The sequence below is a fragment of the Cyphomyrmex costatus genome, unplaced genomic scaffold, assembly GCF_001594065.2.
Source record: "Cyphomyrmex costatus isolate MS0001 unplaced genomic scaffold, Ccosl1.0 scaffold137, whole genome shotgun sequence".
NCBI lineage: Eukaryota > Metazoa > Arthropoda > Insecta > Hymenoptera > Formicidae > Cyphomyrmex > Cyphomyrmex costatus.
The window spans coordinates 301700-325272 of record NW_017275358.1 but is presented as its reverse complement, the minus strand read 5'-3'; the positions used below and the strand labels follow the sequence as shown (position 1 = coordinate 325272).

General features: G+C 31.2%; 1 protein-coding gene across 1 annotated transcript in view; it reads right to left on the bottom strand.

Annotated features, from left to right (window-relative positions):
- LOC108782907 (furin-like protease 1, isoforms 1/1-X/2) overlaps positions 1 to 23247 on the bottom strand; it is a 230403-nt gene extending 207156 nt beyond the window's left edge. The window contains exon 1 of the mRNA XM_018551304.1: positions 23205 to 23247. The gene's annotated coding sequence lies outside the window, so the exon portion shown is untranslated. The remainder of the gene's footprint in view (positions 1 to 23204) is intronic.
- Positions 23248 to 23573: the final 326 nt, after the last annotated feature.

Sequence of the window (23573 nt, the reverse complement as noted above, 5' to 3'; positions counted from 1 at the left end):
AAAATATTGTAGGCTGTTGAGTCCACATTACATCTCTAAAATAAGAGTAACGACTGTCACGGAAATAGACAGATATTCGAAATTAAATACTACATACAGTATATTTTTGACACAAACTATATTATGTATATAAACTATGTTAACTTCATGACAAGTTTGTGATAAATAGTGAATATGTAATTAAGAAGTTGCATAACATTGCATTTGTTATTCTAATCATTATTATATGGTTACAAATATCCTTATTTCGCGAAATATGCTAATAATAATAATAAATATTTAATACCTGCTTACAACAGCAGAAAGGAAAATGTATTAATAGGAAAAAAAATCTGGTTTGTGAAAAACAACATAAATTGGAAATACGGTGGATTTTCAACCAGAAAGACATATCAAATACTTATAATTACATCTCAACATTCTCACAGAGATAAACAGAAATTCAATCACGATAACCAGAATTCTGATTATGATATCGGAGAACGCAGTTTTTTTTTTGTTGATTTATACTTTTTGTTGATATAATCAAAATATTATTCTCGGTGAAATGTTTATTACGTGGGCATTAATGTTTATCGCGTGTATTTAACATATATACTGCCTTTCAATGTTAAATGCACTTCGCAATGTTACGCAGAAGTGATTATGTAATTAATCTCGATTCGTGCGAGAGTACTCCACTCGCACTAAAAGTCACCTAAGTCAAGTTCAATATTGTTTCACCTGCGCTCTGCGCTGCAAACTTCGAAAATCTAATTCCGGTGCTAAGATAAAGAGAGAAAATTTATTATCATTCACGCCGCCTTTGTATTTGTATTTCACTCGTAATACACAGCAATGACAATCTGACGAAATACGTATTCATTCGAATTAAAAAAGGATGATTAAAAAGGGACCGATTCAGCCTAAAAAGGTGTAACTAAAAGAAATTATATTTTTGGTATATTTTTATCTCCTGGATATAAAAAAATTATATAGAAATTCATAGTGTTTAAAAAATACTTTAAAAATTGAACACGAATGTAGTGTATTTATCCAATTTTCAGCATTCTTGTTTAATTTTCAAGGTGTTTTGCAAACGCTATGAACTTTTTAATAATTTTATTATAATATATTCATCGGATGGGGTTAAAATTTACAAAAAAGACTATTTTCTTTACTTACATCTTCTCATGCAAAAATCAGCTTTTTTTTAAAAGAATGTTAAACAAAATAATCAATTTTCTACTAAAAGAAAATGTAAATAAAAGAAATAATATTTTTTGTAGATTTTTAACCTACTAGATATGATAAAGTTATTAAAAAGTTTGTGACGTTTAGGGAACACTTGAAGATTAAGTAAGAATATTGAAATTTAAATAAGTCTAACGCTATAAACTTTTTAATAATTTTATCATATCCAGGAGAGATAAAATCTACAAAAGGAAACATTTTACACCTTTTATTTACATCTCTTTGAGCAGAAATGGATCCTTTTTTGACATCCTCCTTTATACGTCGTATATTAAATTCGCGTAATATTATAATATTCTCTATATTATCATTCTCTCGTACTATTAAAAACAGAAATGCGCAATTAAATTCTCCCGGAGAAGAAAAAGAAACGGGATGGGTAGATTCGCAATGTTCCATCATTCGTCATACGAACACCGTAACATTTTTCACAGCTTGAGAAGAATGTCGCGCGTGCATTTACGACGGATCCCTTTATCATGCCGCTATAATGCGCTTTGCTACACCTGGTGTATTCTTACATCATGGTTCTCCTATTATTCCGTCGTCGCTTGCCTGCCCTGATCCTCTATGAAAGCCCTCCGATCTTTTCTTTCTGTCTCTCTCTCTCTCTCTTCCTCGCTCTCCCTCTGCCCCTCAGTCTCTTTCTCACTCTCTTTCTCTCTCTCTCTCTTTCTTTCTCTTTCGACCTAGTCTGTCTCCCTCATTCTAGGTTTGTGTACCATTTATAAATACATCGCGACGAGAGTGTGCACATTGAATTACACACTCAGTGTGCGAAAACTACGGCGGAAATTTACAGTAGCGTAACAGAGAACATTCTACCGCTCGCCTATCTTATTTCGAGTTTTTACGCTTTCTTCTGTCTCCTTTTATTATATTAGAGTACAAATCGCAAATAAAAACTAGCGGAGGCAAAACAGGTAAAAGAGTAAGAGAGTAATACTCTATGACAACTTGTTTTTAGAATTTCAATACAAATAATTTACTGCGCCGTGCGAAGTTGGAGAAAAAGATCCACCAGCCGTATTCTAATTTCATCCGTTTTTGAACGCAGAGGCGGCACCGCTTCGTTTCGACGGTCGTAACGTTAACGAGGAACGGTTCTCCAGACTCGGTCCCGCAGTTACGTTACTACGTTACTACGTGCCGGTTACGGAAACCGGTGCTGTTATTTCTACTGTGCGCTTGCCGTTGTGTCGGAGTCTCTCGAATGCACGTAACCGTGGCGAGCGAACGGCTGAGTCTGGATAATTACGCGACCGCTCCGAGTGCTCGGTGGTGGTGCCGCTTCAAGTGCTGCGACAACGAATATGCACAGCATAAAGCCCCAACGACTACGACATTTCGTGTTTGAAAAAGAACGTTCAATTACCAAGTATCGTAAAGCTGGAAGAGAATCACATGTATTCTCATTCGACTATAGGTTAACGCTACTAACTATACTAATAAGAAAAGTAAAACAAAGGATAAGGTCAATTAATCTTTAAAAAAAATCTTGTAAAAATGTTTTCTCCCCCTTTTTTTATCATAAAAAGACAGTTGCAGAAATGCAAGTAATATTAATATCAAATATTATACTACACATGTAACAAAGATAATCGAGACTGATCGATGCAATCTGCTTGCCTGCCAATAAACGTTTGATGTTCCTGGTTAACATTTTGTATTTAACATTCGTACTCGATATTAATTAGTTTCAGTATAATGTAAAATAATAGTTCCCTCAAAAAATTTAATACATACGAAAAACTGTTAATTAAATTAGTCGCTACATTAAGCTTTACGAAAACAGGAATACGTCAAGATGGAAATATTCAAATGCAATTTAACGAGTAATCAATTCTCCGCTATGAGCTGCGTCATAAATCTGCCAATCAACATATCAATGCCTGACTATTCAAACCATTAGAATGGTGTATTTAACCAGCTTTTAATTGCGATTCGATCAATACGATTTAAATCCTCGAGATCAAAGGTAATAGCAGTACGTGCGCTATGGTATGCATAATTGGTTGTAGCAGGTGCCTCATGGAAAGGCTAATCACTCGTTCTAATCTGCCGGCGAGTATGGGCTCGCAAAGGGCAATTAGTTTCCGCGAGAAGAGGTAATCCGCGTCGTATGTATGTTCACGTTCTCTGTCGTTTTAATATGTCATTATCGTTACGTATATTACACGGTAAAAAGAGTAATAATAAAAAGTAAAATAAATTTACAATCACTGATTTTTTTAATATAAACCCTTGATGGCTTTTGCAAAATAATGTTTTATACGACCCGCATACTCTGGAAAAAAAAAAAAAAAAAAGACAGGCATTGATTATAGCACGAATGTAAAATTTGTTATTCGTTATAAAACTATACAATCGGATTACTGCAGCAAAACTATAGCAGCGTGAAATATTTCTGTTAAACAATGTGATAACATACATATACAATCAAGCATAATTGTTGAAAATATATAGTTGACCGATGCTGAATATAATATAAAATTGCGAGGGTCATGCAATCCATATGTAAAAGCGAGATTTATTTTGACCAATCAGAACAAGTGTCGTCTATCCTGGCTAAATATTCGGAAAAAAGGTTTCGCAAGATGATAACTCGAAAGGGATTCTCACATCACACCGCGCCATGTCAATACTGCAGTAAATGCGAAAATAACTGTACGAAAAAAGGAAGGAATCAAAACAGGAAATTAAAAAATACGCCGCACTTCCAGCAGCAGATCGAACATTTGTTGTTTCTTAAATAAGAGATTGAATAAATGAGCAAATACGTGTATCGATGATGATAAATATGATAAATAAATAATATTTAATTTTCTTATACAGTAACAATAATGTTTTATTGCTTATTTAGATAAGTCAGCTTTGTATAATTACAAGGTTGATTTATTCTCTCTCATCATTCAAAAATTATTTGAAAATTTTATGAATCTATATACAATGCATATTGTAGAGGCGTAGTTATTACATACTTGCAGAAAATGATATCTACTAAATTTTCATTATAAAAGCGCTTGTCTAAAAATGCACGAGGTGAATTTTTATCATAAAAATGAGAATTAAAAAGTTGAAAATGAGTTTCTAAACTCTAAAAAAAAAGGAGAGAAAAAAGAAAAAAATCTCGTCTCGATTACTTTCGTTATCCAATAATTACGCGGTTTACCCTTAAGCCGCATATTTCGACATAACAGCCGTATAGGGTCAAGATAAAGGAAAAAAAGAGATGAGTATCGTGATGACGACGAAGAATAGTAGAGGAACACAATGTAGCCTGAAAAGAGGGATAAAAGGCGACTCCTTTCAAACCGCCGTGAAATTTCGCCACGTCGAGGGTGCAGCATCAAGTAATTGAAGACACCTATCCGAGGTGAATCTCCCTCGGTTTTGTCGATAAACGCGCTTATCTCCGACCTCTTTGAATTATGGCATGGCTGACCGTCCACATTATGCAGATCAACGAGTCATTAAGCCCGTGAGAAGAAGTCGTCCGTCACTTTACAGCTCGAAAATGTCTTAATCCGACAATATGGTACGCACTACCATCGTCACGGCTAAATCGTAATTTATCCATTGCTCAAAATCGATTTTTTTAAAACGTGCTGTGTAATGATAAAGACTGCTTCAGAATAACTTACTGCTTTTTTAATTTCAGATACATCGGTTAATTCGGAATCGATTTTTACTTTTCTTCAAATTTCACAAAATGTACTGTTTGTTCGTTTGTAATATTCGATATTAAATGCAATAATGCAATAATAAGCCTTCCAATATCCAAAATATCAAGTATTCAAAAGTAAATATTTAATATTTACATGAAATTTTACGTATTCTCATATGTACATTTATACGTAATTGTGTTAAAATTATATAGTAATCATATCTCTATATTTTAAAAGCGAGATTTCTTCGCAATATTATACAATAATTGTATTAATCATAAATAATGTAATTAATAATATTTTATAAGATTATTAGTAATGGATGAAGAGCATATGTATGTGTAAGTGTGTTGAAACAGAGTTCATATCTCATTTTACATGCCCGCGTACCTTGTAGTTACATCGAATAATGTTCGTCCCTCTACGATTTTCGTTCAAAGATCGATAGAATAAAACGAGCAAGAAACTTGTTCGAAACTTTTACAACGAACATGATCATCCCGACTAGAGGTAACCTTATGCACAAGATACGTATGTGAGGCATGAAATATGACGTAATGAATTATATGAGGTGGGTCAAATGATTACTCGCGGTGGAATGCATTACGCTCGTAACTCAGACCGATTATATTTTTGTCGCGGACGGACGTCTACGGGCGGATTAAAGGGAATGGCAATTTAAATGATTAATGGCACTCTTCTTCTCTATCTTTTCCGGATAATTCATTAATATAGTAGAAATCATTCACTACGTGGCCGTGAAATATTAACCGGTAACGATCGACAAGGTCCCTCTCTCCGTAATTCCTACGTAAAAACGAAATTCAAACATTTTGCACAAAAAGATGTTCCATAAAAATCCACACTTATAATTCTTATGACAGAAAATAACAATTTCTAATTAAAATACATATAATTAATGTTTTTTTTTTTTAAAGATACACAAATTAAAAAATTTGTTTTTGCTGTGATTTAACATTCAAACAACATAAAGTCGAAAATTGGAATATGTATAATAAGACGTTTTTAAAATAGCTTTTGTAAAAACATCTTTAAGACATCTTATATCTTATTTTTAGACATATATGCGTTGTCTACACTGAGAAAAAAGTTGTTAATTGAACTAAATGCGTTTAGTTCGTTATAATTTATTTAATCGAAATATTAATGTATTTGAGTTAAATACACATTTGTTTCACTTATTTCGATATGACATATCTTTGAATTAACAAATATTTGCTTGACAGCCCGTGACCGCTGTATTTAGTTGAGTCAACTAATATTTTTTTAAATCAATTACTTTTTTTCTTAGTGTATAAAATTAAAATGTCACCAGGAAAATAACATCTATTAAAAGAATAATTAAATTATCAAATGTTTCAGTTTAATTATTCACATTAATTATAATTCAAGTAACTTAAATTTATTACAGTGCCAGCAAAGCAAAAGTATCTTATATATCGAACTATTCAAAACGCGAAATCGCAAATATTTATATTTCAAAGCTAAATGTACGATTAAGTGCAAATTGAAATGTGAAATTCGCGTATTTGAAATTAAATAGAATCTCTCTGAATTTATATTGTATGTATAGTGTGGATTATTTACTTTCAAACATTACTACATTTAAAATCGTGCTGCAAAATCTGCAGCTAACTACATAGAATGTTCAACAAAAACACTGCATAATATTTTTAAAACATATTTTATAAATTAACTGAAGTTTCGACATGGAAATATTGAAATTTCTGAACTTCATAACTGTACTTGTACACGCATATCAATTTGTTATTTGCACAATTTAGATAAACATTGATTTCTATTGCACTTAATTCTATTGTGTGACATAAAAATGATATTATCGTTCAAGATATCTTAACAAAAATACAATCTATAATCTATAACAACTTTTTTCCACTTTTATTCCAACTTTGAGTAAATAAGTAGCTTTTACCTTGACTTCTTCACGTGCCATTAGTAGCGAGAGATTACTAATCATTCGACTGTACGATAACGATATCAGTAATAACTGCGTTCTCACCTATTGTACTTTTTGACACGTAGCGGTCGTATTAATAATACGACCCACGAACAAATCCCACCTTTGATCAGACTAGTGATTAATAAAGTATCATAACGATTGCAAGGAATAATTGCATTTACCGCCTCATATCACTTGTCACGACACGCTGCACAGAATAATGTGCCGTTACGCTAATCGACTCACCCCACAATTTGAGTACTTGAATCTCTCCGCGGCGTGAATGATAACAAAGCGACATTACGTAAACACAGCCGTTACGCCGCAAAATCAAGTCGCGTTCGCCGTAGCGACTGACCGTTACAAAATATTTAATACTTTGCAAGATTTTTTTTAACACCATCATTTTTTTACGTTCTAACGTAATGATTGAAAAAATTATAGCGAATTCGATTGGATGCACTCAGTGATGCATATTAAAACCGTCGTATACAAATTAACGTAAAATATAATATATATTCTCTAAATCTTTTAGAGTAAAAATTAAATTAGTCTTTAAAAAAGAATAAAATTTTTTCACTTTTAAACAAGATTTTCACTTTCTATGAAGTAAGATTTTTATTCTTTTCAAGTAAGATTCACTTCAAAGGAATGAAATTTCACTCTTTTTTTAATAAGATTTCATTCCTTAAAGTGACTTTTGCTCTAAAAAATGAAATCTCACTCCTATATAAAGAATAAAAATCTGTCATTCTTGTTCAAAAATAAAAATATGTTCACCCTTTTTTCAAGTTCAATTTTCAGTCTTTCGGAGTGAGATTCTATTTCAAAAGGTTCTGATATAAATATATAAACGGATTAAACCGCTCATGAAATTCTAATCAATACGATTTTATTGTGCTGGTAAGTAAAACCTGTATTTTATAATTCAAAATATTTGCATCTTATTTTTACACAGAAGTGTCGACATGCTTAAAAATCCTTTAATCTTTTCAATTGATATTCGCGAGTTTAGTGGATCCGAGCATTTTTTATCCAGTTAGGATATAAAAATTATTTATAATAAATATTTTTATAATAATCTTTATAATATTTTTATAATATTTTTTATAACATTTTTATAATATTTATAGAAAAATTTTTCATAATCTTACACACACACACACACATAATTTTAAATTACCTAATTTTATTCCTCGGATTTTGACCTTCAAAGTGAAAAAAAGTCGTTCAATTACGTTAACTTTGAGCAAAAATACACTAATTTAAAATATACAGGATTTTTGAGAATATTAGTTAGGAAAATTTTGGAACAAAATACCTCAATTAAAGCTAATCAAAAAAATTAATGCAAGCTGACAGTTTTATTCATTGTAGAGGGAATAATCGCGTTTTAAAAGATAACAATGTGACGGCACACCGAGCGGCTCATGAAGCGACCTATTCGTTCAAGTGTCGGCGCGTGAATGACAATACTACATCCTATATAACAGTGCGTCGAGCGTCGCCTATCAATTGGTTTATTTTCACTTCATTTTTATGTTACAATTGTCAACTCTAATTATCACATAATTATAATCTCTAATTAAAAATACGCTATTAGAGTATTTTACAGTTATTGCAAACAATTAATAATCTACATTTGTATATTATTTGCTAAAATCTCTGCAGTTAATTGAGGTTAATATTTCAATTTTTCCGTCAAAATTAGTTTTACTGTACATAAAAAAAAATCTATGTTAATTACAACGGATCGCATCGCTGCATTTATGTTTATAATCTTAAAACGAGCACGAAGTGGCGACAGAATCTCTCATGAATATTTCTTACGAGTTCCTTGATACGCTGGGAACTTCATAGTTTCCATTTATCTTTATTCTTTTTATGAGTCAGAAGCAATATTTCTTTTTACTGTAATTTCTTTCATTACCTTTTTCATTATTTTTCATCTTTATCCTTTCTGAACTGAGTTTTGATGTTGCGTAAGTGAATAACTTTGTTTTAGCCGTACGAAATGGAAATATAAAAATTTGTATCGTAAAAAAATGATTTTTATTATTTCTGATTTAAATTTAAAATAAAAAGGAAATTCTCAGTTAAATAATTAATAAGATTTAATTTGTAAGGATTTCTTAACTTTATCAGAAGTTGTAGAAAGAGGACAATGCCTCTATTTCTTGCACTATGTGACACTCTTATCGAAATTCGTAATAGAAAGCCGTAAGATTTATTTCTGCCTAGGGTTTTGCGAATGCGATTTCCACGTGTGCGTGCGTCTGGTGGGACGGACACGTACGCATGTTCGCGCGCGCGCGTACACCGCAACGGCGGAGAGAGTCATTGCACCGAGGAGTCGGATCAATGAGGCTGATTACTCAGCTCTCCTCTTGCAGACACGAGACAGACCGGTCCAGCCGGAGTGCACTTATTTTCCACGGAAATCGTCGTCAGGGGGAATGAGATCGAGTGGAATTGAAAACGCTTCCAATTAAGAAGACTAGTGGAACGGATTTTGATGAAAAGCCGCATTACGTAAAGAAAATTAAACGACGTGAGTAAACGAAAATTTATTAAATCGTCGATTTCAATGTAAAATTTGCATATTATTCAATATATAATATACATAAGTCATAATTTATATATAATTTATATATATTATACAATATATATATTTTCTTATATTATTCAATACACATTTAAGTTAATTCAATCCTACTAAAAAATTTAGCTTATTATACTCTTAGATAATTAAATTCGTTAGAAATAATAAATAATGTAATTCGTAGTTATGCATATGTAAATTACATCAAAATAGCAATACGGGTTGTAGATAAAGAAACTAATAGACAGGAAGGAAACAGGGAGAAAAACTATAACTACAGTGTAAAAGAGTAAAGAATCTGATAAAGAAACTTTTCAATCATTAATAATTACGAGCAATCTTCTTTCTAAAGACAAACGCTCTTCGCTGAAATGAATGTAACTAACTTATTTTTTCTTCTACCGGTTCATTAATGATTCAAACGCCAATTGCAATTTTAGTAGCATGGAAACAAAAACAAAAAAAGTCTATTTCTGCTGAATCTCATTTTCTTTTGTGTACAATATCGACGACGCGCTTAGAATCCATTTCCTTTTCCTTTAGCGCAACGCTGATGCTGGTGTATATTTGCGATATTGGATGAAGGAAAACTACGTCGCGAGGGGAAGGGAAGGAGGATGCAATTTACGCGAGCTCGTACTCATGGCAAAATTGATGCCACAGCGTCGACAGTCAATACCGAAAGGTGTAAATCGAAACATCGAGAAGTATGCCGGTATATCGTGATACGCGTAATATATCCCAACAGGATCTACATGTGCAAGTATAATACGACGGATAGGATGCGAGCAATACACTATCTTCGTGTGGACCGCATGATTCTCAATTGCAAAATTACTCACAAGTGCAAGGCTGTACCGCAACGCTAACCACAATTGATACTTCGCCCCGATGTATCAATGTCAAACGCTATAATACATGTGGAACGAGACAGTCGAGATAAATCGATTTTGTGCAACCAGTTTGCTAACAAACTCTATTATCTTACGTTTTCGATATTATTCATTTTTAGAGAGAGAGATATTTACTGCTTTTAAACATTATTTTTTCATCTACACTTTTTGCAAAATATGTATTAAAATATAATATAATAAAATATAAACTATAAAAAATCCTAAGTTGTAAAAAATTTTATAAAAAATTGTATATAAAAATGCAAATACATATGTACTTCAAAAATGAATAATTAGTAACTTGATTTTGTTAAATTTATTTTTATATTTTCCATATTATAACTACGTAGAGAAGAAAAATTGAAACAAAGATTATTGCGGAACTTATATACTGCTACATATTCGATAAAAATATCTTATTCTATCTTAAAACAATCTTCCTAAAGACAAATGCAAAGACTGAAATGAACGTAACTAACTTATTCTTACTTCTACTGTTTATTAATGATTCAAACGCCAATCGCAATTTCAACGTGGAAACAAAAGCAAAAAGATCTTATCGTAAATATCTTATCGCGTAAATATCTTATTTTATCTTGCTCCTATTAGACTTGATATACCACGCTCTAAATTGACATCCGGCCGCAACCAGCTCTAACGTTTGACACGCGCTCGATGGAACGGGTGGTGCACTTCGACATGTCGGTCGGAAATGCGCGTAGCTTTAAGTGCGGCAACGCTTGAACTTCCAAAGGCGATGGCCATTGTGTCGCGGTGCTCAGAACCGCTCTACGTTCCATCGACAGTAATCGATAAAGGGTGTGCGATTGGCCCACCGAGAGCGCGATCGAGATTCCGCACGAGAATATAATAATGGCGAGACGACATTGTTTGAGAGAAGAAACTGCCGAGAAAATGGACGATGTGCTCGACGTGCTCAAACGAACTTGAAGAGTTTGCCATCCCCGCCCGAAAACTTGTTCGTTGACGCGTCATGAAAATTACCGTCCGCATTGTTGTTATATCTTCACAGTGCTACAGCTCTTCTTTCTGATAACGGTTCTGTCAAGTTCTCTTACATATAAATTGCACATGCTTGCATAATAGTTTCAGAGAGTATATTCTATTATGTTGTAGGCTGATATTGATACTAATAAATTTTGTAATTAAAATCAATCGTTCCATAATCATTGTGTAATTAGATGTATAGATAATGAAATAATAAGAGCAATTAAAATTAGAAATATCAAAAATCGATAAATAAACTATTAGTTGAAATAACAGAACACTATTATATTAAATATTAATTAATCATTCATATTCTCAAAACTTTCAATAACTATTGAATAATATTACAGCGATATCAATTTTCGTACGTGTGTAAATCATCTTAAAGATTCTAATCTCTTCAATAATTTTACTTTGAAAATAAATTGTCATCTTCATCCTTTATTGCAATGATCACTCCAATCAATTTTAGTATTAATGCAAAGACGATTGGTGAAAGCATTCGTGGACCAGTGCTCGATTGCTGGTACAGAGAGCAACTTGAAATCTAATTGAACACTGGATTACGACAGTCTTAAGACAAGACTAGAACGTAGTAGCAGAGTTGCAGCATAGAGAAATCGATTGCATTACATTCTCGACATTTTATAATATTCGTTTCCTCACACTATCTAAATCATATTATAAGAAATTCTATATAAGAAACAGCATTAATTAAGTTCTTTATAATGTAGTGTACTAGCAATCTTTAGAAAAAAGCGATTATATAAAATAAGTTTCATTTATCGCAAATTACAATTTATTACAATAATAAGTTTTACAATACGATAATTAAAACGGCATAAATCAAGTTTGTACGCAAAACTAAATAAATATTGTGATATAAAATTAATTAAAATAACTTTTATTAATTTAAATAAAAATAGCTGAGCGATAAAATAATATTCTCTTAAAAAATTGAATTTTTTATTTAAATGATTTTTAGTTTGCGATAAAAAAAAATATCTGTGACAAAAATATTTATTTAAAATGAGGATTTCTCGTCGTTAAAAAGAATCATTGAATCTTTGAAACCAGAGAAGTTAACATCTTGCACAACTAGAGATCCACAAGACCGAAGTTGCATTGAAAAACTAAAGTATAAGGTTAAGAAGAGAGAGAAGGAAAAAGAAAGTTTGAAAAAGTAGGAAAATTTTAACCACTCTCAATCCACTGTCTCTTTCTTATTCCTTCTATCGTCCCGTCTCTTTATGGATACCATCTGAATGCTTCCGCACTCTCTAGCGATGTCTAGACTGAAGGATTTTGCTTGAACTGCAACCTCACCATTGTCATCAGTAAAAATGCTTTAACGATTCGTTCCTTCCCAATGTCGGTGATGGGTAGAAGATATTGGAAGGGTGCTTATGATCATTGGCATTCAACGTCGGCTCGAGAAAAAGGCGTCATTAAGAGCGACCGCATTCGTTAACTATATATTAATCTTTAGTTTCAACAAACGTCAGAACAATTGAGTTTTTATATTATTTAGTCTCAGAAAATAAATTTAGAAAGAGAGAGAGAAGGGGTACAATTTTGTACATAGACTTTATACAAGAGTCATTAGAATTGTTTCCCTGTTGCTGACAAATTATCGTTAAACAAAAGAAAAATCAATAAAAGGCAAAAATTAAAATTAAGTTTCTAGATACATTATTATTATGTTAGCTTCAGAAAAAAAAGAGGTACAGTTTTTTTAAATTGACTTCATACATAATTATGCATTTTTTACTTTTCATCATTTAATTCAGTAGCACATATTCGTAATAATAATAAATAACTTTTCTTGAAAATTCATGTGTAAGAATCTGAAGCGTAAAAATCAAATAAATGGTAAAATCGCAAAAAAGCGGAATTATTCATGATAAATGAAACTGTCAAAAATCGCTAAAAAAAAAATTTATCGTTGCGAAATTTTATTTTCAAATGCAGTGGCAAATTAATGATCGTCTTTTGGTTCATAATACAATAATATTAAATGCAATTCTCATTTTAAAAAATTCTATTTCCTTAAATTAATTTTTAATTAAAGTTTTTTTCAAATAGTGTAAATACAGAACTTTATTTTACATACTCGTGAAGAGATGTTGAAAAACAACAAAGTTGTTCTATGCAGGCAATTAACGTGAATTGTCGCCCCGTTGCTGACCAAAATGTTATTAAACAAAAGAGAGATCGATTGAAGAGAAAATTACTTGCAACGTGAATGTCGAGCGATGATGAAATTTGATTTCGTGTCGAGGGATAAATCGATTTTTGAACGTAGTTTTTTTTTTAATAGAGTAGAGTAACTTCGCCTTGCTGAGGTAAATAGCAATATCAATGATAAAAAATTACTTTTTCACATTTAAGGTATAATAAAAAAACAGATTGATAGGGTTTACAGGAGTATGTCGAGACACGCTATGAAAAAAATATATCAAGTAAGAAAGATCACGTTGCATGAGAGTATTCCGAAACTATTTTACTTTCTATCTCAAATAATTTCAAATGCTGCAAAAATGCTTTTGTACAACGTATCCTCGGATGTCTTAATTGATAATTATACGATAAAATTAAAGCCAATATTTACTTAATGAAAACTTTGCAAAAATAAATTATATTGTGTGTTTTAAAGTTAATATACAAGTACAACATCGAATGTGAAATATGTTTAATCCGAATTCGTGCACAACTGTAACAAAGCGTGAAATATGACGTAATAGTAAAAACTTGACTGTTAGATCTAGTTATTTCAATAGATTCAGTAACCATTTATACCTGCACTTATATTACGTGGGAAAAAGTTGGGTCTGACTCTGTCTATCTGCTCCATTGTATTCTCATCACTATTCAAACATTTATTTTAAAAAAGAATTCAAAGAATGCCTACTACAAAAAAAATATATTACAACAAATGTATACGTTGTACTGATTCTAATACAACCGACACAATAGCTGTCAAACAAAATTGTCACATAACGCGTTTCATAACATGCTATTTTAAATATTGACGACATACAAAATCAAAAACAAGATTCTATATACCTTGAGCTATCAATTTGTTATTTAAAATGTAAATTTCAGTTATTGTTAAATTATTCATTTCAAATTATACATAACCCGTGTATCCATAAATTACTGTTTAAAAAATTCAATTTATACATATGTTGAAAATAAATTAAAATTGTGTGATATTTAAATTAAATAATTTAACAAATTATTTATAAAATAATTTAATCTAATATTTTATATAAAGATTTCTCGTTTGCAGATTTTTCTTTAAGAAAATTATAAAATTAATGTATTTTTCAATTTATTCGCATAATTATAAATATAATATAACTAATAATTGAATTTTAATGAAATAGATAAAAAATAAAATTAAATAAATTTAAATTTAATTTTATATATATGTATTCAATAAATATTTATAAATTAAATCTTTCTATATATTTCTAATTTAATTTCTAATCTAATTTTTTATTATAATTTCAAATTAATTTGCACGACGAATAAAATATTTCAAAACACTCAATTGTAGATAATTATTAAAAATTAAATAAATATTATACTTCTATTTAATAATATGTTTCAAAAATAATAATACATTGCATTTAAGATATGTCACATAAAAATTAACTGTAAAACTTAACGACAAGTTTATTCCAGGAGCGAATTTTTCTTTGTCATGCAACGATGAAGCTTTATTACGATTTTTTGCTTACTCCCCTTCGTTCGATCGTTTGATCTCGAAGTAAGTAGCATGAAAACTCATAAGAGACAAAAGCCGCGTTTATCTCCGCCTCAAGTATTCACTTTAATGTGATATAAGCACCCCTTTACCCCTCAAGTAACAAGGGTGCAGGCGAACTGTAAATACGAGAACCTGATGTTCTTTTGCGTGCTCGTCTTTTCACCGACTTGCAGAGTCATATAAAAGGAAATGTATCTCGAATTTATGTAATAGGAAACGCATTCTCATGTTAAGATCGTAAATGTGTCAAATACTACATATCATAAATAGTTGTTATAAAAGCTATTATTATTCACTTATAAAATCTATTAAAAATAGTAACATAAAAATATTAATATTATATACATAATTTTGAAAAATATATAAAAAAGTGAAAAGATATATAACTTTTCTTAAGAATATAAAATTAATCAAAACAATAAACATGGAATTTTTCTCTTTGTTAAAGTAGATAATTTAAAAAAAATATTGTAATCCATGTTTTAAAAAAAAGTAGAACTTTTGTACCTATACCTTTTCTTTAGCTTTTTTCATAAAGCAGATATTACCATTACACAAATATCAAATTTTTTTCATAAAATCCAAAAATGTATTTTAAAATGCATAGTTTAATAAGACCTAACTAATGATACAAACTTCAAAGTATCTGTTTCCAGTTTAGGGATCACAAAGACGCTGAATTGTTATAAAAAGTGCATGATCACACACACACACACACGCACGCACGCACGCACACACAATCTTTTCGTTTCGGTCAATCGTCGATGACGAAACACGAAATTATGGGGTATTTTCGCGTTCAGGACTGGTTCTACCGAGTACTACATTGTCTATAATTTCTTTAGTAGGCGATTTGAATGCATTACGAAGCTAATAAACTCTATTCACAGATTCAATGCGTAGCATCGTTAAAGTAAACAACATCGGTTCATAGTTAAAATTTGCGGGGTGAGAAAGCTACTGTAATGATAGCTCCACCGTACAGCTGTTCAAATCGGACTCCGTTATACAACGATAAATTAATAACAGCCTATAACACATTTACTGTGGACAAAATGAGCATACGTTGCCAGATATCCGCGGTCGCAATTTGAACGAGCTACTCCGTTTAACGGCTCGTATTTCTTGTCCACGTCGGACAAGTTTTAACTAGTTTTAAAGTCCCAGACAGTTACTGTCCGCCAGCATTTCGATTATCACGTTTGTACGAAAACTGATGTGTACAGCTCGTCTATCAGACTAAATGCAATATCGCATTAAAACGAGAGATAAAACCAGTATGATACGCGATAGGTAAATGAAGCTTTTTCAGCAAATCAATACACACATTATCTGACAGAGATATTAAAATTTAATAAAACATTAATAATGTCAAATATCTCTCTCCTCTCTTTCCGAGATCAATACTCGATCAAAAATTAAAAAAAATTGTCAACGTCAATTGATTAATTATTACATATATAATCAATTTTAATTACATATAAATTACAAATATGTAACTAAAGAGAGAGAGAGAGAGAGTACAAAACATATTTCAAAAGTGTAATTTCTTCAGCTATCAAAATATATTAGTATAAGATATTTATAATTCAAAATTACTAAATTGTTCATAGAAAATATTATATATAGTAATTTTATGAATACGGAATAAAAATTTCTTTCTCACGAAAAAGAAACTTTACAATCAGTTGAATCTATAGTAAATTTCACAAAAATTACTTTTCATCGGACAATTATTGCTATTATTTAATAATTATTATTTCGTTTTGTGTTACTTTACTTTAACTGAACTGCTAGCAAAGTCGAAGGAATGTTGCTATGTAATGCAATGCAATTCAAGTAGATTCAGGACGATAATGTCAAAGATAAAAGTGAGTTGTTTCAGATATTTTCAAGAATTTAGGTATCCTCAAAAAATGCTAAACGTAGTCCTCTCTCGTTTAAAAAGAGCAGCTCGGCAGCTCTTTTTATTATTACGTAAAATCTAACAAAGGTCCAAGGGTAAATGTTTCAAAAGACCTTTAGCCCAAAAGCAGAAGCAACAAAAAGTTTTACGAATTCCAAGTAAAAAGAAATTAGCGAAATCTCGAGAAAAAGTTATCTCGCAATTTAAAATTTATTTATCTAGGTTGGAACATACTCATTTTGCGAAAATTTTTTTTGTCTTTAATATGAGATACAATGAAGAAAAATCTAGGGGAACAAAAAGCAGACAAATCTTTCTATATCGCTCAGTTTATCGTCGAAAAGAATCTCTTTGTGATTGTTTTTCCTTTACGAATCATTCCGCTCTATCGTATCTTACCAATTTGATCTATTGATTGAAATCTATTGAGATTTACTGATTGAGATTTTTATATAAAGTAATTTAAAGAAATATAGAAATTATTTAATATGTTTTAAAATCTTTTATACAAAGTACATGTATAAAAAATTTTTTAAATCTATTAAAATGAATAATAATTTAAAAAACAGAAATGGAAAGAGAGAATTTTTAAATGGATTAAACATTAAACTGTTTAGCAAAAAAATTTTTAATTATAAGTTGAAGTAGAATTATCACCGAAATATTTCGCAAAAATATATTATAATCGAATTAGTAAACTCTACTATATTTATAATTAAATGCATATCATTAATTATATTATTAAAATTATCGCAATGAAACTCCTTCAAGAAATTTCTAAAAATGTTAATTAAATCTTTTTAAATAAATGTTTGTACATTAATCATATTAATATAAATTAAATTCTCTTTAAATATAAATGTTTATATTAATTAAATATAATTAAAATAAATCGTAATAAAGTTAAATTTAAAAGAAATAAATAAAAACTGCTATCTCGTTGTAAATCAGGTGTAAAATTTACGTAAATATGCAGATTATATCATTATCACCTTTTTAATTCGAGCGTTTTAAATGTCAAGTAAAAGCAATGTATTTCCGACAAATTTTCCAGCTTTAACAAATATTTTAACAACTACTTCATGTTTGACGATATAAATTGCGATAAAGATTAACTTGATAAGACACAAGATTACAATTTTTTCAAGGATTGTGGAATTGAAAGATAAGAGTCATTATTTCAATATACCTAATAAGAGTTCATCAAAACATTAAGAAAAACTGTCAGAGATCTTTTTAGAACTACATCATTTCATAGAAACGTTAATTCGATGTAAATTATCGTGTTATCTATATGTATGTTTAAAGTAATAAATCGAGATAAAAAATACTAAAATGCACACAGAAAATGACAGGAAATGTATACGTATACAAAATGAAAGCTCATTAATTTGAAAAACAATAGTAAATAAAAATAATCATAATTATCTGTAAAATGAAGAAACTTTATGCAGTTATAAGTATAACAGCAGTTTTCCAATATTTTTATTATTTCCTCAATATTTCCTCTGCTTCTGCGAATTGTTCTGTTTATGGATGTTTAATGTATATTTTGCATAATCAGTGTTATAAATGTTGCTGCTTTTATCTTGAAAAATATTCAGCGTATATAAGTTATTCAAGGAAAATTACGAAGGTTCACGAAAAGCAATGAGAGATCAATATGCCAAGCCAGAAGAGCATCCAATGTGCATGTGTATTCGTCCTATTATCGAGACGATCATAAACGCACGTTTGCGATCATACGGTGTTTCGCAAGTGATTGTAGCCGTTTGCAAAATTAAATCGACAAACATTCGAGGCCACTTCGGCGCATAACGGAACAGCTGACACACACGGAAAACCCGTGTGTTCCCATGTTCCGCAAGAGAGATTAATACGGCTAAAATTTCGCAATTCCGTAAATTCACGTTTTAAAATTCTGTTTATCGTATTACGATTTCGAAGCCAATTACGACAGTAGCAATGTACAAGAGCACACTTCACGCATGAGTATCGTTTTGACTAAAAATAAAAAATAAAAAAGGAAATAATACACGCGATTAAACACACACACACACACACACACACACACACACACACACACAACTATGTAATTTAAATAATATAAATTTTTTGTGAACTAAATAAACGGATGAGTTTTGCGCCGATGAAATATATATATGCACGCTTATCTCCCCTTAGTTGTAACATCCTGTTGTTACTCGATCTTAAAAATCGTAGTATCATTATACGCGCGTAATTACAAACCGGGCTTTGTCGTACTTCACCGCTTCGCAAGTACAAATAAAAACAGAATGTGACACAAACAGATATCTGTTCCATTGTTATGAGGAAAATTACACAAGAGTCATATGTCGAAATAAATCACTTTAAGATGTAAGAGATACATTTTAGATATTTTACAATAGCATTGTAGTAACTATATTAATAAAGTTATTTAATATATAAAATAATTCTCATTTAAATAAAATTGCTATAATCAAAGCTAAGTGCGGTATTATTTAATATTTTGTTTAGTGATTTCTCTACTAATTTTATTAGTGTATTAACTCGCTACGTTAATTGACGACAGAGCAAGGACACACGTCTATCCTTTTACCTTCAAGAGAGAATAGCATAACCGGTTCTATTTTTTAAATAAAACCATTCAATACCAAGATTAATAAATGAAAATAAAATCACAAGCGCAACAAGTAAACTTATATCTGAGAAATAAAAATTCCGCATAAGAACTTTCTCAATAATCGAAAATTTAGAATATTCTTGATCGCTTTATCGTGAACGCGATATTCCATCGACATTTCGGTGATGCGATGTACGAACGCGGCGCAGCGGTCCAAATTGGAGCCTACTGATTGTGTTCGATTGAAGAAGAACTGACGTGGAAATCGAAGATAGCGAATTCGATTCTCTGTCGTGAGCTATTTAGGCAGAAAGGAGATTGTCGCCGAGGTTAATTTCCGTCTATAACAACTACGACAACGAAGTCTACATCGCGGCCTTCACGGTCACTGAAACAGAGGCACACGTCACCAAGACTTACGTCAGCAATCGGTTCGAGGAGTCTTGGGTCGGTTATAACAAAGATTAGATCGTTATCTTGTTTGATAGATAGCACGATTGCAGCGAGTTGTAATTGCTTAATGTAAAAAAATCTCATCCTCTATGCGATCAGTTTTAAATACGATTATATTGCAATAAGAATTTTACGGATCACCTATAATAATATTCGAATGTTTTTAATTGTAAAAAATCCGCATTTATTGAATATAATCTAATAGAGAAAGTTTTTGTAATTATTTTAATTCCTTTAAAAAATAATACTTGTTAAAAAATCTGCATATTATAGCATACAAATTTCTTTTTAAATTCATAAATCTTATTCTTAAAATATATTTCGTATATGCATACTACACATGCACATACACATGCACGCAAAATCGAAATATCATAAAACAAATCGCAAGTAAAAATATCACATGTTTTTCTGCATGTGTTTGATTAAGTGCTAAAATGAGATCACGTCTGCTTCGTAGAAAGATGTAAATCGAAATCTAAAAATACCGAATCTCCTGAATGGAGTTATATAATTTTCCGAACAAATTACAATCCGGGAATTATTACACAGCGGCTGAACGAAGTGCACTATATAGATCTCCCTGGCGATAGCACTCGTGATAAAAAAAGAGCATGATGAAACGGCATGAACGAGTAGCGAGGAATTTTTCCATTGTGATCGTAGGAGGCGTGAAAAATACGGCAATGGATTCGATGTCAGTTTCAAAATCGACATGTTTCCTCTGAATCGCGAAAAATGATGAAAAATCAAGTGGCACTAAAATTCGGTTCTGTGTTCTTCAAGAAAAAAAAATAGGAAAAAACTTTTTATATAATAGGATTTTTTATCGGTGAAAATTACAAGAATATATTGGACGCATTCACTTGGAATGAGAATCGATGAACGAAACTAAATGAGAGATAATAGAGCTCCATAAGGATTTCAATTTATCAGTTATCAGGCTTATTAACTCATAGCAAAATATATAGGTATCATATACTCTGCAGAAGCAGAAGATCTGTCGGTTGGAAACGTATTGAGTTCAACTCTCCGCCAATTTCGATTTTAAACGTTATCATACAGTACGAAAGTTTCCTTTAAGGCCAGTATGTTACCGAAGCGAAAAGGAATAAGTCTCTACTATATATCTCTCGATTTCAAAATAAAAATATCAAGATATGTTGAAAAGATTACAAAACGTTTTAAAATATCTTTTTCAATAGGATTACGACCCTCTTTAAAATACCTCTATTGGAAATGAAGCTAATATCAGCGAGATCAAATTCAACGAAAACGTATTTGCGGATCGTTAATTGCATATTTAAACCGCTCACCGTAGCATATGTTTCTTCTTTAAATATTAATTCGCATATCCAATTTATGAAAAGAGATCGATTCGAACGATCTTTGCACTTCTTAACTTCACGAATGAATAATGAAATAGAATTTAATTATAAAGTACAAAGCGGTTTCCCTCGCCATAATGTCGAGTTATTCTACATGGAAATATAATCTCTAATTCAAATTCGCATTTAAATTTACCGCAACTATTAATGTCAAGTGGATAAATCTTGTAATTTTAACTTAGATGTTGTGTACTAATCGAGCTGCTAGAACTAAATGACGTAGATCGTTTGTTGCCTGGAAGAACGTGCTATTAAATCTCATCGTGTCTCATTTCAAGCGCATTGTATAATTCACCTTCATGATATCACATTCATGTTTATTCCACCGCAGTGCCTTACAGCACTTCGATTTTCAACAATTCAATTTAAAAATATTCAATACTACTCCTACGTAATTTTATTTTAATATTGTTCCCTCCATTAATATACGATCTAAAAGAAACCGATCTAAAAGACCATCGCATTGCGTAAGCCAAAGCGTATTCGGATCAATTAATCTCATTTTAATAATACCCATTACTCGTCAATAATTCCCTTTCATAACCGTTCTATTTTATCACAGTCGATTAATTAAACAATTCCAATACAATAATTATCACCAAAAGCAGTTGTATCAGCAAATGTTCGTTTCAAAAAAAAAAACGTAAAATCATATTCGCGTTAAGTTTCGTGCAAAATATCTTCCATGACAATTTATAGAGACGCACGAGACTACCCAGCAAACAGATACATCTCAAATACGTAACTTGTAATCTTTAATTTTTTAGCTCATAACAATTATATGAAAAGTTACGTAAATTTGCAAAGAATGTTCTCAAATTTGTCGTCCCACTTTACCTATAGCAGTTACATAACAGTGATATGGTATAAGTCACTTCTCTCAATGTGCATAAAAACGAGAGGGCAATCACTAGCTAAAATATTACATGATTTTATTTGATTTCATACGGTTTTCATCTGATGAAAAACAATTTTCTTCACTATATATGAAATTATTTAGTAAAATAAAAAAAAAAAACGATTATCATATATCTGATATTATATAATTATTCCTATACATCGGGATTTCATATGAATGATTTCAGGAACTATCTATCCCACGATTACATTAAGTGGTTACCCCCTCACATAAAATACAATTAAGTGTAATAATAAAATATGCTCAAACACTGTGAAAAAGTGACGTATAATTTGAAAATGAAATTATGTTATCATAGTAATGTAATTTTATAGAAAAGTATAATTTCATAATTTTAGTAATATAACTGTTATACAGAATACAGTATACATTCCTGCAAATGTAACCAAAGCATGTATAATTTACATCTTTTTCCATTATAGCTTAGTAATGTAAATGTATTTTGTATTTACTATGTCTCATTCAGAATGGTACATAGATAAAACTTAATTACCTATTTACATAATTTTGTTATATATTAAATATATAACAAAAACATGTAACAAAATTATCACATTTATATCAGAGTATTCAGTATCTCGTTTACGCTATAAAGCTGTCTTATTGTTATAAAGCAGAGACATCTGTATAATGATAAAAAAATTATATAACAAAAGTGCGAGTCATGTTTGCTGGGCAGATATTAAAAAAAAGAGACTAGGGTCTCAATTAATGGGTTTGGGACTCGTGATACTTAAATAGCGAAAACTGACCTTGCCCAAATAGCGAAAACCACAGTCCTCCGCGACTCGCCTGGCCACCTCCTCTCCTCCATCGATGTGTGCTGCCCACTGGTTGGTATACGCGCGCGCTCGACCGCCGAGAGTCAGCAGGGCCACGACTGCCAGTCCGAAAATCCGCCGCGTGCACATGATAGCTCCTCCGCTGCACCGACGACGACGATCGCCACCGGCTGCTCCAGTTTCGCCACCCCCGTGAGCCACAGTTATCATTCACTACTATATAGATATATATATATATCCACCACCAACACCACCGCCACCGTCGCCACCGCTTGCCAGCAGCGATATGACGGTAACACCGTGCCACCACGACAAACACCACGATTGTTACGACACACC